Consider the following 17,243-nt stretch of genomic DNA (forward strand, 5'->3'; position numbering starts at 1 on the left):
ACAAAGTGCCGTACCCAACAGACAGGACAGTTTGATATTTCTTGAAAGCCACTGAATCATAGGTGCTTTGAAGGTTGAAATTTTTGCATTTTTTTTTCATTCACAAAGTGCTGTACCCAAAGGACACGCCATTTTGATATTTCTTGAAATTCACTGATCAGGTCTCCATGAATCATAGGTGCTTTGTAGGTTGAAATTTTTGCATTTTTTTTCCATTCACAAAGTGCCGTGCCCAACAGACAGGACAGATCGATATTTCTTGAAAGCCACTGAATCATAGGTGCTTTGTAGGTTGAAATTCTTGCATTTTTTTTTCATTCACAAAGTGCCCTGCCCAACAGACAGGACAGTTCGATATTTCTTGAAAGCCACTGAATCATAGGTGCTTTGTAGGTTGAAATTTTTGCATTTTTTTTCCATTCACAAAGTGCCGTACCCAACAGACAGGACAATTCGATATTTCTTGAAAGCCACTGAATCATAGGTGCTTTGTAGGTTGAAATTCTTGCATTTTTTTTTCATTCACAAAGTGCCCTGCCCAACAGACAGAACAGTTCGATATTTCTTGAAAGCCACTGAATCATAGGTGCTTTGTAGGTTGAAATTTTTGCATTTTTTATCCATTCACAAAGTGCCCCAATGGACATGCCATTTTGATATTTCTTGAAATTCACTGATCAGGTCTCCATGAATCATAGGTGCTTTGTAGGTTGAAATTTTTGCATTTTTTTTTCATTCACAAAGTGCCGTGCCCAACAGACAGGACAGTTCGATATTTCTTGAAAGCCACTGAATCATAGGTGCTTTGAAGGTTGAAATTTTTGCATTTTTTTTTTCATTCACAAAGTGCCGTGCCCAACAGACAGGACAGTTTGATATTTCTTGAAAGCCACTGAATCATAGGTGTTTTGTAGGTTGAAATTTTTGAATTTTTTATCCATTCACAAAGTGCCGTACCCAATGGACACGCCATTTTGATATTTCTTGAAATTCACTGATCAGGTCTCCATGAATCATAGGTGCTTTGTAGGTTGAAATTTTTGCATTTTTTTTTCATTCACAAAGTGCCTTGCCCAACAGACAGGACAGTTCGATATTTCTTGAAAGCCACTGAATCATAGGTGCTTTGAAGGTTGAAATTTTTGCATTTTTTTTTCATTCACAAAGTGCCTTGCCCAACAGACAGGACAGTGCTATATTTCATGAAAGCCACTGAATCATAGGTGCTTTGTAGGTTGAAATTTTTGCATTTTTTATCCATTCACAAAGTGCCCCAATGGACACGCCATTTTGATATTTCTTGAAATTCACTGATCAGGTCTCCATGAATCAAAGGTGCTTTGTAGGTTGAAATTTTTGCATTTTTTTTTCATTCACAAAGTGCTGTGCCCAACAGACAGGACAGTTCGATATTTCTTGAAAGCCACTGAATCAAAGGTGCTTTGTAGGTTGAAATTTTTGCATTTTTTTTTCATTCACAAAGTGCTGTGCCCAACAGACAGGACAGTTCGATATTTCTTGAAAGCCACTGAATCATAGGTGCTTTGTAGGTTGAAATTTTGGATTTTTTTTCATTCACAAAGTGCCGTACCCAACAGACAGGACAGTTTGATATTTCTTGAAAATCACTGACCAAGTCTCCACAAATCATAGGTGCTTGGTAAGTGGAAATTTTCACCTTTTTCCATCATTCACAAAATGCCGTACTCAACTCATACGGCCATTTTGATATTTCTTGAAAATCACTGACCAAGTCTCCACAAATCATAGGTGCTTGGTAAGTGGAAATTTTCACCTTTTTCCATCATTCACAAAATGCCGTACTCAACTCATACGGCCATTTTGATATTTCTTGAAAATCATAGGTGCTTGGTAAGTGGACATTTTCACCTTTTTCCATCATTCACAAAATGCCATACTCAACTCATAGGGCCATTTTGATATTTCTTGAAAATCACTGACCAAGTCTCCACAAATCATAGGTGCTTGGTAAGTGGAAATTTTCACCTTTTTCCATCATTCACAAAATGCCGTACTCAACTTATACGGCCATTTTGATATTTCATGAAAATCACAGGTGCTTGGCAAGTGGAAATTTTCAACTTTTTCCATCATTCACAAAATGTTGTACTCAACTTATACGGCCATTTTGATATTTCTTGAAAATCACTGACCAAGTCTCCACAAATCATAGGTGCTTGGTAAGTGGAAATTTTCACCTTTTTCCATCATTCACAAAATGCCGTACTCAACTCATATGGCCATTTTGATATTTCTTGAAAATCACTGACCAAGTCTCCACAAATCATAGGTGCTTGGTAAGTGGAAATTTTCACCTTTTTCCATCATTCACAAAATGCCGTACTCAACTCATACGGCCATTTTGATATTTCTTGAAAATCACTGACCAAGTCTCCACAAATCATAGGTGCTTGGTAAGTGGAAATTTTCACCTTTTTCCATCATTCACAAAATGCCGTACTCAACTCATAGGGCCATTTTGATATTTCTTGAAAATCACTGACCAAGTCTCCACAAATCATAGGTGCTTGGTAAGTGGAAATTTTCACCTTTTTCCATCATTCACAAAATGCCGTACTCAACTCATACGGCCATTTTGATATTTCTTGAAAATCACTGACCAAGTCTCCACAAATCATAGGTGCTTGGTAAGTGGAAATTTTCACCTTTTTCCATCATTCACAAAATGCCGTACTCAACTCATACGGCCATTTTGATATTTCTTGAAAATCACTGACCAAGTCTCCACAAATCATAGGTGCTTGGTAAGTGGAAATTTTCACCTTTTTCCATCATTCACAAAATGCCGTACTCAACTCATAGGGCCATTTTGATATTTCTTGAAAATCACTGACCAAGTCTCCACAAATCATAGGTGCTTGGTAAGTGGAAATTTTCACCTTTTTCCATCATTCACAAAATGCCGTACACAACTTATACGGCCATTTTGATATTTCTTGAAAATCACTGACCAAGTCTCCACAAATCATAGGTGCTTGGTAAGTGGAAATTTTCACCTTTTTCCATCATTCACAAAATGCCGTACTCAACTTATACGGCCATTTTGATATTTCATGAAAATCACAGGTGCTTGGTAAGTGGAAATTTTCAACTTTTTCCATCATTCACAAAATGCCGTACTCAACTCATATGGCCATTTTGATATTTCTTGAAAATCACTGACCAAGTCTCCACAAATCATAGGTGCTTGGTAAGTGGAAATTTTCACCTTTTTCCATCATTCACAAAATGCAGTACTCAACTCATACACCATTTTGATATTTCTTGAAAATCACTGACCAAGTCTCCACAAATCATAGGTGCTTGGTAAGTGGAAATTTTCACCTTTTTCCATCATTCACAAAATGCCGTACTCAACTCATAGGGCCATTTTGATATTTCTTGAAAATCACTGACCAAGTCTCCACAAATCATAGGTGCTTGGTAAGTGGAAATTTTCACCTTTTTCCATCATTCACAAAATGCCGTACACAACTTATACGGCCATTTTGATATTTCTTGAAAATCACTGACCAAGTCTCCACAAATCATAGGTGCTTGGTAAGTGGAAATTTTCACCTTTTTCCATCATTCACAAAATGCCGTACTCAACTCATAGGGCCATTTTGATATTTCTTGAAAATCACTGACCAAGTCTCCACAAATCATAGGTGCTTGGTAAGTGGAAATTTTCACCTTTTTCCATCATTCACAAAATGCCGTACTCAACTCATAGGGCCATTTTGATATTTCTTGAAAATCACTGACCAAGTCTCCACAAATCATAGGTGCTTGGTAAGTGGAAATTTTCACCTTTTTCCATCATTCACAAAATGCAGTACTCAACTCATACACCATTTTGATATTTCTTGAAAATCACTGACCAAGTCTCCACAAATCATAGGTGCTTGGTAAGTGGAAATTTTCACCTTTTTCCATCATTCACAAAATGCAGTACTCAACTCATACACCATTTTGATATTTCTTGAAAATCACTGACCAAGTCTCCACAAATCATAGGTGCTTGGTAAGTGGAAATTTTCACCTTTTTCCATCATTCACAAAATGCCGTACTCAACTCATAGGGCCATTTTGATATTTCTTGAAAATCACTGACCAAGTCTCCACAAATCATAGGTGCTTGGTAAGTGGAAATTTTCACCTTTTTCCATCATTCACAAAATACCGTACTCAACTCATAGGGCCATTTTGATATTTCTTGAAAATCACTGACCAAGTCTCCACAAATCATAGGTGCTTGGTAAGTGGAAATTTTCACCTTTTTCCATCATTCACAAAATGCCGTACTCAACTCATACGGCCATTTTGATATTTCTTGAAAATCATAGGTGCTTGGTAAGTGGAAATTTTCACCTTTTTCCATCATTCACAAAATGCCGTACTCAACTTATACGGCCATTTTGATATTTCTTGAAAATGACAGGTGCTTGGTAAGTGTAAATTTTCACCTTTCTCCATCATTCACAAAATGCCGTACTCAACTTATACGGCCATTTTGATATTTCTTGAAAATCACTGACCAAGTCTCCCCAAATCATAGGTGCTTGGTAAGTGGAAATTTTCACCTTTTTCCATCATTCACAAAATGCCATACTCAACTCATATGGCCATTTTGATATTTCTTGAAAATCACTGACCAAGTCTCCACAAATCATAGGTGCTTGGTAAGTGGAAATTTTCACCTTTTTCCATCATTCACAAAATGCCGTACTCAACTCATAGGGCCATTTTGATATTTCTTGAAAATCACTGACCAAGTCTCCACAAATCATAGGTGCTTGGTAAGTGGAAATTTTCACCTTTTTCCATCATTCACAAAATGCCGTACTCAACTCATAGGGCCATTTTGATATTTCTTGAAAATCACTGACCAAGTCTCCACAAATCATAGGTGCTTGGTAAGTGGAAATTTTCACCTTTTTCCATCATTCACAAAATGCCGTACTCAACTCATAGGGCCATTTTGATATTTCTTGAAAATCACTGACCAAGTCTCCACAAATCGTAGGTGCTTGGTAAGTGGAAATTTTCACCTTTTTCCATCATTCACAAAATGCCGTACTCAACTCATACGGCCATTTTGATATTTCTTGAAAATCATAGGTGCTTGGTAAGTGGACATTTTCACCTTTTTCCATCATTCACAAAATGCCGTACTCAACTCATACGGCCATTTTGATATTTCTTGAAAATCACTGACCAAGTCTCCACAAATCATAGGTGCTTGGTAAGTGGAAATTTTCACCTTTTTCCATCATTCACAAAATGCCGTACTCAACTTATACGGCCATTTTGATATTTCTTGAAAATCACTGACCAAGTCTCCACAAATCATAGGTGCTTGGTAAGTGGAAATTTTCACCTTTTTCCATCATTCACAAAATGCCGTACTCAACTCATACGGCCATTTTGATATTTCTTGAAAATCATAGGTGCTTGGTAAGTGGAAATTTTCACCTTTTTCCATCATTCACAAAATGCCGTACTCAACTCATACGGCCATTTTGATATTTCTTGAAAATCACTGACCAAGTCTCCACAAATCATAGGTGCTTGGTAAGTGGAAATTTTCACCTTTTTCCATCATTCACAAAATGCCGTACTCAACTCATATGGCCATTTTGATATTTCTTGAAAATCACTGACCAAGTCTCCACAAATCATAGGTGCTTGGTAAGTGGAAATTTTCACCTTTTTCCATCATTCACAAAATGCCGTACTCAACTCATAGGGCCATTTTGATATTTCTTGAAAATCACTGACCAAGTCTCCACAAATCATAGGTGCTTGGTAAGTGGAAATTTTCACCTTTTTCCATCATTCACAAAATGCCGTACACAACTTATACGGCCATTTTGATATTTCTTGAAAATCACTGACCAAGTCTCCACAAATCATAGGTGCTTGGTAAGTGGAAATTTTCACCTTTTTCCATCATTCACAAAATGCCGTACTCAACTTATACGGCCATTTTGATATTTCATGAAAATCACAGGTGCTTGGTAAGTGGAAATTTTCAACTTTTTCCATCATTCACAAAATGCCGTACTCAACTTATATGGCCATTTTGATATTTCTTGAAAATCACTGACCAAGTCTCCACAAATCATAGGTGCTTGGTAAGTGGAAATTTTCACCTTTTTCCATCATTCACAAAATGCTGTACTCAACTCATAGGGCCATTTTGATATTTCTTGAATTTCTTGAAAATCACTGACCAAGTCTCCACAAATCATAGGTGCTTGGTAAGTGGAAATTTTCACCTTTTTCCATCATTCACAAAATGCCGTACTCAACTCATAGGGCCATTTTGATATTTCTTGAAAATCACTGACCAAGTCTCCACAAATCATAGGTGCTTGGTAAGTGGAAATTTTCACCTTTTTCCATCATTCACAAAATGCCGTACTCAACTTATACTGCCATTTTGATATTTCATGAAAATCACAGGTGCTTGGTAAGTGGAAATTTTCAACTTTTTCCATCATTCACAAAATGTCGTACTCAACTTATACAGCCATTTTGATATTTCTTGAAAATCACTGACCAAGTCTCCACAAATCATAGGTGCTTGGTAAGTGGAAATTTTCACCTTTTTCCATCATTCACAAAATGCCGTACTCAACTCATAGGGCCATTTTGATATTTCTTGAAAATCACTGACCAAGTCTCCACAAATCATAGGTGCTTGGTAAGTGGAAATTTTCACCTTTTTCCATCATTCACAAAATGCCGTACTCAACTCATAGGGCCATTTTGATATTTCTTGAAAATCACTGACCAAGTCTCCACAAATCGTAGGTGCTTGGTAAGTGGAAATTTTCACCTTTTTCCATCATTCACAAAATGCCGTACTCAACTCATACGGCCATTTTGATATTTCTTGAAAATCATAGGTGCTTGGTAAGTGGACATTTTCACCTTTTTCCATCATTCACAAAATGCCGTACTCAACTCATACGGCCATTTTGATATTTCTTGAAAATCACTGACCAAGTCTCCACAAATCATAGGTGCTTGGTAAGTGGAAATTTTCACCTTTTTCCATCATTCACAAAATGCCGTACTCAACTTATGCGGCCATTTTGATATTTCTTGAAAATCACTGACCAAGTCTCCACAAATCATAGGTGCTTGGTAAGTGGAAATTTTCACCTTTTTCCATCATTCACAAAATGCCGTACTCAACTCATACGGCCATTTTGATATTTCTTGAAAATCATAGGTGCTTGGTAAGTGGAAATTTTCACCTTTTTCCATCATTCACAAAATGCCATACTCAACTCATACGGCCATTTTGATATTTCTTGAAAATCACTGACCAAGTCTCCACAAATCATAGGTGCTTGGTAAGTGGAAATTTTCACCTTTTTCCATCATTCACAAAATGCCGTACTCAACTCATACGGCCATTTTGATATTTCTTGAAAATCACTGACCAAGTCTCCACAAATCATAGGTGCTTGGTAAGTGGAAATTTTCACCTTTTTCCATCATTCACAAAATGCCGTACTCAACTCATACGGCCATTTTGATATTTCTTGAAAATCACTGACCAAGTCTCCACAAATCATAGGTGCTTGGTAAGTGGAAATTTTCACCTTTTTCCATCATTCACAAAATGCCGTACTCAACTCATACGGCCATTTTGATATTTCTTGAAAATCATAGGTGCTTGGTAAGTGGAAATTTTCACCTTTTTCCATCATTCACAAAATGCCGTACTCAACTCATACGGCCATTTTGATATTTCTTGAAAATCACTGACCAAGTCTCCACAAATCATAGGTGCTTGGTAAGTGGAAATTTTCACCTTTTTCCATCATTCACAAAATGCCGTACTCAACTCATATGGCCATTTTGATATTTCTTGAAAATCACTGACCAAGTCTCCACAAATCATAGGTGCTTGGTAAGTGGAAATTTTCACCTTTTTCCATCATTCACAAAATGATGTACTCAACTCATAGGGCCATTTTGATATTTCTTGAAAATCACTGACCAAGTCTCCACAAATCATAGGTGCTTGGTAAGTGGAAATTTTCACCTTTTTCCATCATTCACAAAATGCCTTACTCAACTCATAGGGCCATTTTGATATTTCTTGAAAATCACTGACCAAGTCTCCACAAATCATAGGTGCTTGGTAAGTGGAAATTTTCACCTTTTTCCATCATTCACAAAATGCCGTACTCAACTCATATGGCCATTTTGATATTTCTTGAAAATCACTGACCAAGTCTCCACAAATCATAGGTGCTTGGTAAGTGGAAATTTTCACCTTTTTCCATCATTCACAAAATGCCGTACTCAACTTATATGGCCATTTTGATATTTCTTGAAAATCACTGACCAAGTCTCCACAAATCATAGGTGCTTGGTAAGTGGAAATTTTCACCTTTTTCCATCATTCACAAAATGCTGTACTCAACTCATAGGGCCATTTTGATATTTCTTGAATTTCTTGAAAATCACTGACCAAGTCTCCACAAATCATAGGTGCTTGGTAAGTGGAAATTTTCACCTTTTTCCATCATTCACAAAATGCCGTACTCAACTCATAGGGCCATTTTGATATTTCTTGAAAATCACTGACCAAGTCTCCACAAATCATAGGTGCTTGGTAAGTGGAAATTTTCACCTTTTTCCATCATTCACAAAATGCCGTACTCAACTTATACTGCCATTTTGATATTTCATGAAAATCACAGGTGCTTGGTAAGTGGAAATTTTCAACTTTTTCCATCATTCACAAAATGTCGTACTCAACTTATACGGCCATTTTGATATTTCTTGAAAATCACTGACCAAGTCTCCACAAATCATAGGTGCTTGGTAAGTGGAAATTTTCACCTTTTTCCATCATTCACAAAATGCCGTACTCAACTCATAGGGCCATTTTGATATTTCTTGAAAATCACTGACCAAGTCTCCACAAATCATAGGTGCTTGGTAAGTGGAAATTTTCACCTTTTTCCATCATTCACAAAATGCCGTACTCAACTCATAGGGCCATTTTGATATTTCTTGAAAATCACTGACCAAGTCTCCACAAATCGTAGGTGCTTGGTAAGTGGAAATTTTCACCTTTTTCCATCATTCACAAAATGCCGTACTCAACTCATACGGCCATTTTGATATTTCTTGAAAATCATAGGTGCTTGGTAAGTGGACATTTTCACCTTTTTCCATCATTCACAAAATGCCGTACTCAACTCATACGGCCATTTTGATATTTCTTGAAAATCACTGACCAAGTCTCCACAAATCATAGGTGCTTGGTAAGTGGAAATTTTCACCTTTTTCCATCATTCACAAAATGCCGTACTCAACTTATGCGGCCATTTTGATATTTCTTGAAAATCACTGACCAAGTCTCCACAAATCATAGGTGCTTGGTAAGTGGAAATTTTCACCTTTTTCCATCATTCACAAAATGCCGTACTCAACTCATACGGCCATTTTGATATTTCTTGAAAATCATAGGTGCTTGGTAAGTGGAAATTTTCACCTTTTTCCATCATTCACAAAATGCCGTACTCAACTCATACGGCCATTTTGATATTTCTTGAAAATCACTGACCAAGTCTCCACAAATCATAGGTGCTTGGTAAGTGGAAATTTTCACCTTTTTCCATCATTCACAAAATGCCGTACTCAACTCATAGGGCCATTTTGATATTTCTTGAAAATCACTGACCAAGTCTCCACAAATCATAGGTGCTTGGTAAGTGGAAATTTTCACCTTTTTCCATCATTCACAAAATGCCGTACTCAACTCATACGGCCATTTTGATATTTCTTGAAAATCACTGACCAAGTCTCCACAAATCATAGGTGCTTGGTAAGTGGAAATTTTCACCTTTTTCCATCATTCACAAAATGCCGTACTCAACTTATACGGCCATTTTGATATTTCTTGAAAATCACTGACCAAGTCTCCACAAATCATAGGTGCTTGGTAAGTGGAAATTTTCACCTTTTTCCATCATTCACAAAATGCCGTACTCAACTCATACGGCCATTTTGATATTTCTTGAAAATCACTGACCAAGTCTCCACAAATCATAGGTGCTTGGTAAGTGGAAATTTTCACCTTTTTCCATCATTCACAAAATGCCGTACTCAACTCATACGGCCATTTTGATATTTCTTGAAAATCATAGGTGCTTGGTAAGTGGAAATTTTCACCTTTTTCCATCATTCACAAAATGCCGTACTCAACTCATACGGCCATTTTGATATTTCTTGAAAATCACTGACCAAGTCTCCACAAATCATAGGTGCTTGGTAAGTGGAAATTTTCACCTTTTTCCATCATTCACAAAATGCCGTACTCAACTCATAGGGCCATTTTGATATTTCTTGAAAATCACTGACCAAGTCTCCACAAATCATAGGTGCTTGGTAAGTGGAAATTTTCACCTTTTTCCATCATTCACAAAATGCCGTACTCAACTTATACGGCCATTTTGATATTTCATGAAAATCACAGGTGCTTGGTAAGTGGAAATTTTCAACTTTTTCCATCATTCACAAAATGTCGTACTCAACTCATATGGCCATTTTGATATTTCTTGAAAATCACTGACCAAGTCTCCACAAATCATAGGTGCTTGGTAAGTGGAAATTTTCACCTTTTTCCATCATTCACAAAATGCCGTACTCAACTCATACCGCCATTTTGATATTTCTTGAAAATCACTGACCAAGTCTCCACAAATCATAGGTGCTTGGTAAGTGGAAATTTTCACCTTTTTCCATCATTCACAAAATGCAGTACTCAACTCATACACCATTTTGATATTTCTTGAAAATCACTGACCAAGTCTCCACAAATCATAGGTGCTTGGTAAGTGGAAATTTTCACCTTTTTCCATCATTCACAAAATGACGTACTCAACTTATACGGCCATTTTGATATTTCTTGAAAATCACTGACCAAGTCTCCACAAATCATAGGTGCTTGGTAAGTGGAAATTTTCACCTTTTTCCATCATTCACAAAATGCCGTACTCAACTCATACGGCCATTTTGATATTTCTTGAAAATCACTGACCAAGTCTCCACAAATCATAGGTGCTTGGTAAGTGGAAATTTTCACCTTTTTCCATCATTCACAAAATGCCGTACTCAACTCATATGGCCATTTTGATATTTCTTGAAAATCACTGACCAAGTCTCCACAAATCATAGGTGCTTGGTAAGTGGAAATTTTCACCTTTTTCCATCATTCACAAAATGCCGTACTCAACTCATAGGGCCATTTTGATATTTCTTGAAAATCACTGACCAAGTCTCCACAAATCATAGGTGCTTGGTAAGTGGAAATTTTCACCTTTTTCCATCATTCACAAAATGCCGTACACAACTTATACGGCCATTTTGATATTTCTTGAAAATCACTGACCAAGTCTCCACAAATCATAGGTGCTTGGTAAGTGGAAATTTTCACCTTTTTCCATCATTCACAAAATGCCGTACTCAACTTATACGGCCATTTTGATATTTCATGAAAATCACAGGTGCTTGGTAAGTGGAAATTTTCAACTTTTTCCATCATTCACAAAATGCCGTACTCAACTTATATGGCCATTTTGATATTTCTTGAAAATCACTGACCAAGTCTCCACAAATCATAGGTGCTTGGTAAGTGGAAATTTTCACCTTTTTCCATCATTCACAAAATGCTGTACTCAACTCATAGGGCCATTTTGATATTTCTTGAATTTCTTGAAAATCACTGACCAAGTCTCCACAAATCATAGGTGCTTGGTAAGTGGAAATTTTCACCTTTTTCCATCATTCACAAAATGCCGTACTCAACTTATACGGCCATTTTGATATTTCTTGAAAATCACTGACCAAGTCTCCACAAATCATAGGTGCTTGGTAAGTGGAAATTTTCACCTTTTTCCATCATTCACAAAATGCTGTACTCAACTCATAGGGCCATTTTGATATTTCTTGAAAATCACTGACCAAGTCTCCACAAATCATAGGTGCTTGGTAAGTGGAAATTTTCACCTTTTTCCATCATTCACAAAATGCCGTACTCAACTTATACGGCCATTTTGATATTTCTTGAAAATCACTGACCAAGTCTCCACAAATCATAGGTGCTTGGTAAGTGGAAATTTTCACCTTTTTCCATCATTCACAAAATGCCGTACTCAACTTATACGGCCATTTTGATATTTCATGAAAATCACAGGTGCTTGGTAAGTGGAAATTTTCAACTTTTTCCATCATTCACAAAATGCCGTACTCAACTTATATGGCCATTTTGATATTTCTTGAAAATCACTGACCAAGTCTCCACAAATCATAGGTGCTTGGTAAGTGGAAATTTTCACCTTTTTCCATCATTCACAAAATGCTGTACTCAACTCATAGGGCCATTTTGATATTTCTTGAATTTCTTGAAAATCACTGACCAAGTCTCCACAAATCATAGGTGCTTGGTAAGTGGAAATTTTCACCTTTTTCCATCATTCACAAAATGCCGTACTCAACTCATAGAGCCATTTTGATATTTCTTGAAAATCACTGACCAAGTCTCCACAAATCATAGGTGCTTGGTAAGTGGAAATTTTCACCTTTTTCCATCATTCACAAAATGCCGTACTCAACTTATACTGCCATTTTGATATTTCATGAAAATCACAGGTGCTTGGTAAGTGGAAATTTTCAACTTTTTCCATCATTCACAAAATGTCGTACTCAACTTATACGGCCATTTTGATATTTCTTGAAAATCACTGACCAAGTCTCCACAAATCATAGGTGCTTGGTAAGTGGAAATTTTCACCTTTTTCCATCATTCACAAAATGCCGTACTCAACTCATAGGGCCATTTTGATATTTCTTGAAAATCACTGACCAAGTCTCCACAAATCATAGGTGCTTGGTAAGTGGAAATTTTCACCTTTTTCCATCATTCACAAAATGCCGTACTCAACTCATAGGGCCATTTTGATATTTCTTGAAAATCACTGACCAAGTCTCCACAAATCGTAGGTGCTTGGTAAGTGGAAATTTTCACCTTTTTCCATCATTCACAAAATGCCGTACTCAACTCATACGGCCATTTTGATATTTCTTGAAAATCATAGGTGCTTGGTAAGTGGACATTTTCACCTTTTTCCATCATTCACAAAATGCCGTACTCAACTCATACGGCCATTTTGATATTTCTTGAAAATCACTGACCAAGTCTCCACAAATCATAGGTGCTTGGTAAGTGGAAATTTTCACCTTTTTCCATCATTCACAAAATGCGGTACTCAACTTATGCGGCCATTTTGATATTTCTTGAAAATCACTGACCAAGTCTCCACAAATCATAGGTGCTTGGTAAGTGGAAATTTTCACCTTTTTCCATCATTCACAAAATGCCGTACTCAACTCATACGGCCATTTTGATATTTCTTGAAAATCATAGGTGCTTGGTAAGTGGAAATTTTCACCTTTTTCCATCATTCACAAAATGCCGTACTCAACTCATACGGCCATTTTGATATTTCTTGAAAATCACTGACCAAGTCTCCACAGATCATAGGTGCTTGGTAAGTGGAAATTTTCACCTTTTTCCATCATTCACAAAATGCCGTACTCAACTCATATGGCCATTTTGATATTTCTTGAAAATCACTGACCAAGTCTCCACAAATCATAGGTGCTTGGTAAGTGGAAATTTTCACCTTTTTCCATCATTCACAAAATGCCGTACTCAACTTATACGGCCATTTTGATATTTCTTGAAAATCACTGACCAAGTCTCCACAAATCATAGGTGCTTGGTAAGTGGAAATTTTCACCTTTTTCCATCATTCACAAAATGCCGTACTCAACTTATACGGCCATTTTGATATTTCTTGAAAATCACTGACCAAGTCTCCACAAATCATAGGTGCTTGGTAAGTGGAAATTTTCACCTTTTTCCATCATTCACAAAATGCCGTACTCAACTTATACGGCCATTTTGATATTTCTTGAAAATCACTGACCAAGTCTCCACAAATCATAGGTGCTTGGTAAGTGGAAATTTTCACCTTTTTCCATCATTCACAAAATGCCGTACTCAACTTATACGGCCATTTTGATATTTCTTGAAAATCACTGACCAAGTCTCCACAAATCATAGGTGCTTGGTAAGTGGAAATTTTCACCTTTTTCCATCATTCACAAAATGCTGTACTCAACTCATAGGGCCATTTTGATATTTCTTGAATTTCTTGAAAATCACTGACCAAGTCTCCACAAATCATAGGTGCTTGGTAAGTGGAAATTTTCACCTTTTTCCATCATTCACAAAATGCCGTACTCAACTCATAGGGCCATTTTGATATTTCTTGAAAATCACTGACCAAGTCTCCACAAATCATAGGTGCTTGGTAAGTGGAAATTTTCACCTTTTTCCATCATTCACAAAATGCCGTACTCAACTTATACGGCCATTTTGATATTTCATGAAAATCACAGGTGCTTGGTAAGTGGAAATTTTCACCTTTTTCCATCATTCACAAAATGCCGTACTCAACTCATAGGGCCATTTTGATATTTCTTGAAAATCACTGACCAAGTCTCCACAAATCATAGGTGCTTGGTAAGTGGAAATTTTCACCTTTTTCCATCATTCACAAAATGCCGTACTCAACTTATACGGCCATTTTGATATTTCATGAAAATCACAGGTGCTTGGTAAGTGGAAATTTTCAACTTTTTCCATCATTCACAAAATGTCGTACTCAACTTATACGGCCATTTTGATATTTCTTGAAAATCACTGACCAAGTCTCCACAAATCATAGGTGCTTGGTGAGTGGAAATTTTCACCTTTTTCCATCATTCACAAAATGCCGTACTCAACTCATATGGCCATTTTGATATTTCTTGAAAATCACTGACCAAGTCTCCACAAATCATAGGTGCTTGGTAAGTGGAAATTTTCACCTTTTTCCATCATTCACAAAATGCCGTACTCAACTCATACGGCCATTTTGATATTTCTTGAAAATCACTGACCAAGTCTCCACAAATCATAGGTGCTTGGTAAGTGGAAATTTTCACCTTCTTCCATCATTCACAAAATGCAGTACTCAACTCATACACCATTTTGATATTTCTTGAAAATCACTGACCAAGTCTCCACAAATCATAGGTGCTTGGTAAGTGGAAATTTTCACCTTTTTCCATCATTCACAAAATGACGTACTCAACTTATACGGCCATTTTGATATTTCTTGAAAATCACTGACCAAGTCTCCACAAATCATAGGTGCTTGGTAAGTGGAAATTTTCACCTTTTTCCATCATTCACAAAATGTTGTACTCAACTTATACGGCCATTTTGATATTTCTTGAAAATCACTGACCAAGTCTCCACAAATCATAGGTGCTTGGTAAGTGGAAATTTTCACCTTTTTCCATCATTCACAAAATGCTGTACTCAACTTATACGGCCATTTTGATATTTCATGAAAATCACAGGTGCTTGGTAAGTGGAAATTTTCAACTTTTTCCATCATTCACAAAATGTTGTACTCAACTTATACGGCCATTTTGATATTTCTTGAAAATCACTGACCAAGTCTCCACAAATCATAGGTGCTTGGTAAGTGGAAATTTTCACCTTTTTCCATCATTCACAAAATGCCGTACTCAACTCATACGGCCATTTTGATATTTCTTGAAAATCACTGACCAAGTCTCCACAAATCATAGGTGCTTGGTAAGTGGAAATTTTCACCTTTTTCCATCATTCACAAAATGCCGTACTCAACTCATACGGCCATTTTGATATTTCTTGAAAATCACTGACCAAGTCTCCACAAATCATAGGTGCTTGGTAAGTGGAAATTTTCACCTTTTTCCATCATTCACAAAATGCCGTACTCAACTCATACGGCCATTTTGATATTTCTTGAAAATCATGGGTGCTTGGTAAGTGGACATTTTCACCTTTTTCCATCATTCACAAAATGCCGTACTCAACTCATAGGGCCATTTTGATATTTCTTGAAAATCACTGACCAAGTCTCCACAAATCATAGGTGCTTGGTAAGTGGAAATTTTCACCTTTTTCCATCATTCACAAAATGCCGTACTCAACTTATACGGCCATTTTGATATTTCATGAAAATCACAGGTGCTTGGCAAGTGGAAATTTTCAACTTTTTCCATCATTCACAAAATGTTGTACTCAACTTATACGGCCATTTTGATATTTCTTGAAAATCACTGACCAAGTCTCCACAAATCATAGGTGCTTGGTAAGTGGAAATTTTCACCTTTTTCCATCATTCACAAAATGCTGTACTCAACTCATATGGCCATTTTGATATTTCTTGAAAATCACTGACCAAGTCTCCACAAATCATAGGTGCTTGGTAAGTGGAAATTTTCACCTTTTTCCATCATTCACAAAATGCCGTACTCAACTCATAGGGCCATTTTGATATTTCTTGAAAATCACTGACCAAGTCTCCACAAATCATAGGTGCTTGGTAAGTGGAAATTTTCACCTTTTTCCATCATTCACAAAATACCGTACTCAACTCATAGGGCCATTTTGATATTTCTTGAAAATCACTGACCAAGTCTCCACAAATCATAGGTGCTTGGTAAGTGGAAATTTTCACCTTTTTCCATCATTCACAAAATGCCGTACTCAACTCATACGGCCATTTTGATATTTCTTGAAAATCATAGGTGCTTGGTAAGTGGAAATTTTCACCTTTTTCCATCATTCACAAAATGCCGTACTCAACTCATACGGCCATTTTGATATTTCTTGAAAATCACTGACCAAGTCTCCACAAATCATAGGTGCTTGGTAAGTGGAAATTTTCACCTTTTTCCATCATTCACAAAATGCCGTACTCAACTCATATGGCCATTTTGATATTTCTTGAAAATCACTGACCAAGTCTCCACAAATCATAGGTGCTTGGTAAGTGGAAATTTTCACCTTTTTCCATCATTCACAAAATGCCGTACACAACTTATACGGCCATTTTGATATTTCTTGAAAATCACTGACCAAGTCTCCACAAATCATAGGTGCTTGGTAAGTGGAAATTTTCACCTTTTTCCATCATTCACAAAATGCCGTACACAACTTATACGGCCATTTTGATATTTCTTGAAAATCACTGACCAAGTCTCCACAAATCATAGGTGCTTGGTAAGTGGAAATT

The sequence above is a fragment of the Planococcus citri genome, chromosome 1 (assembly GCF_950023065.1).
Source record: "Planococcus citri chromosome 1, ihPlaCitr1.1, whole genome shotgun sequence".
Classification (NCBI taxonomy): Eukaryota; Metazoa; Arthropoda; class Insecta; order Hemiptera; family Pseudococcidae; genus Planococcus; species Planococcus citri.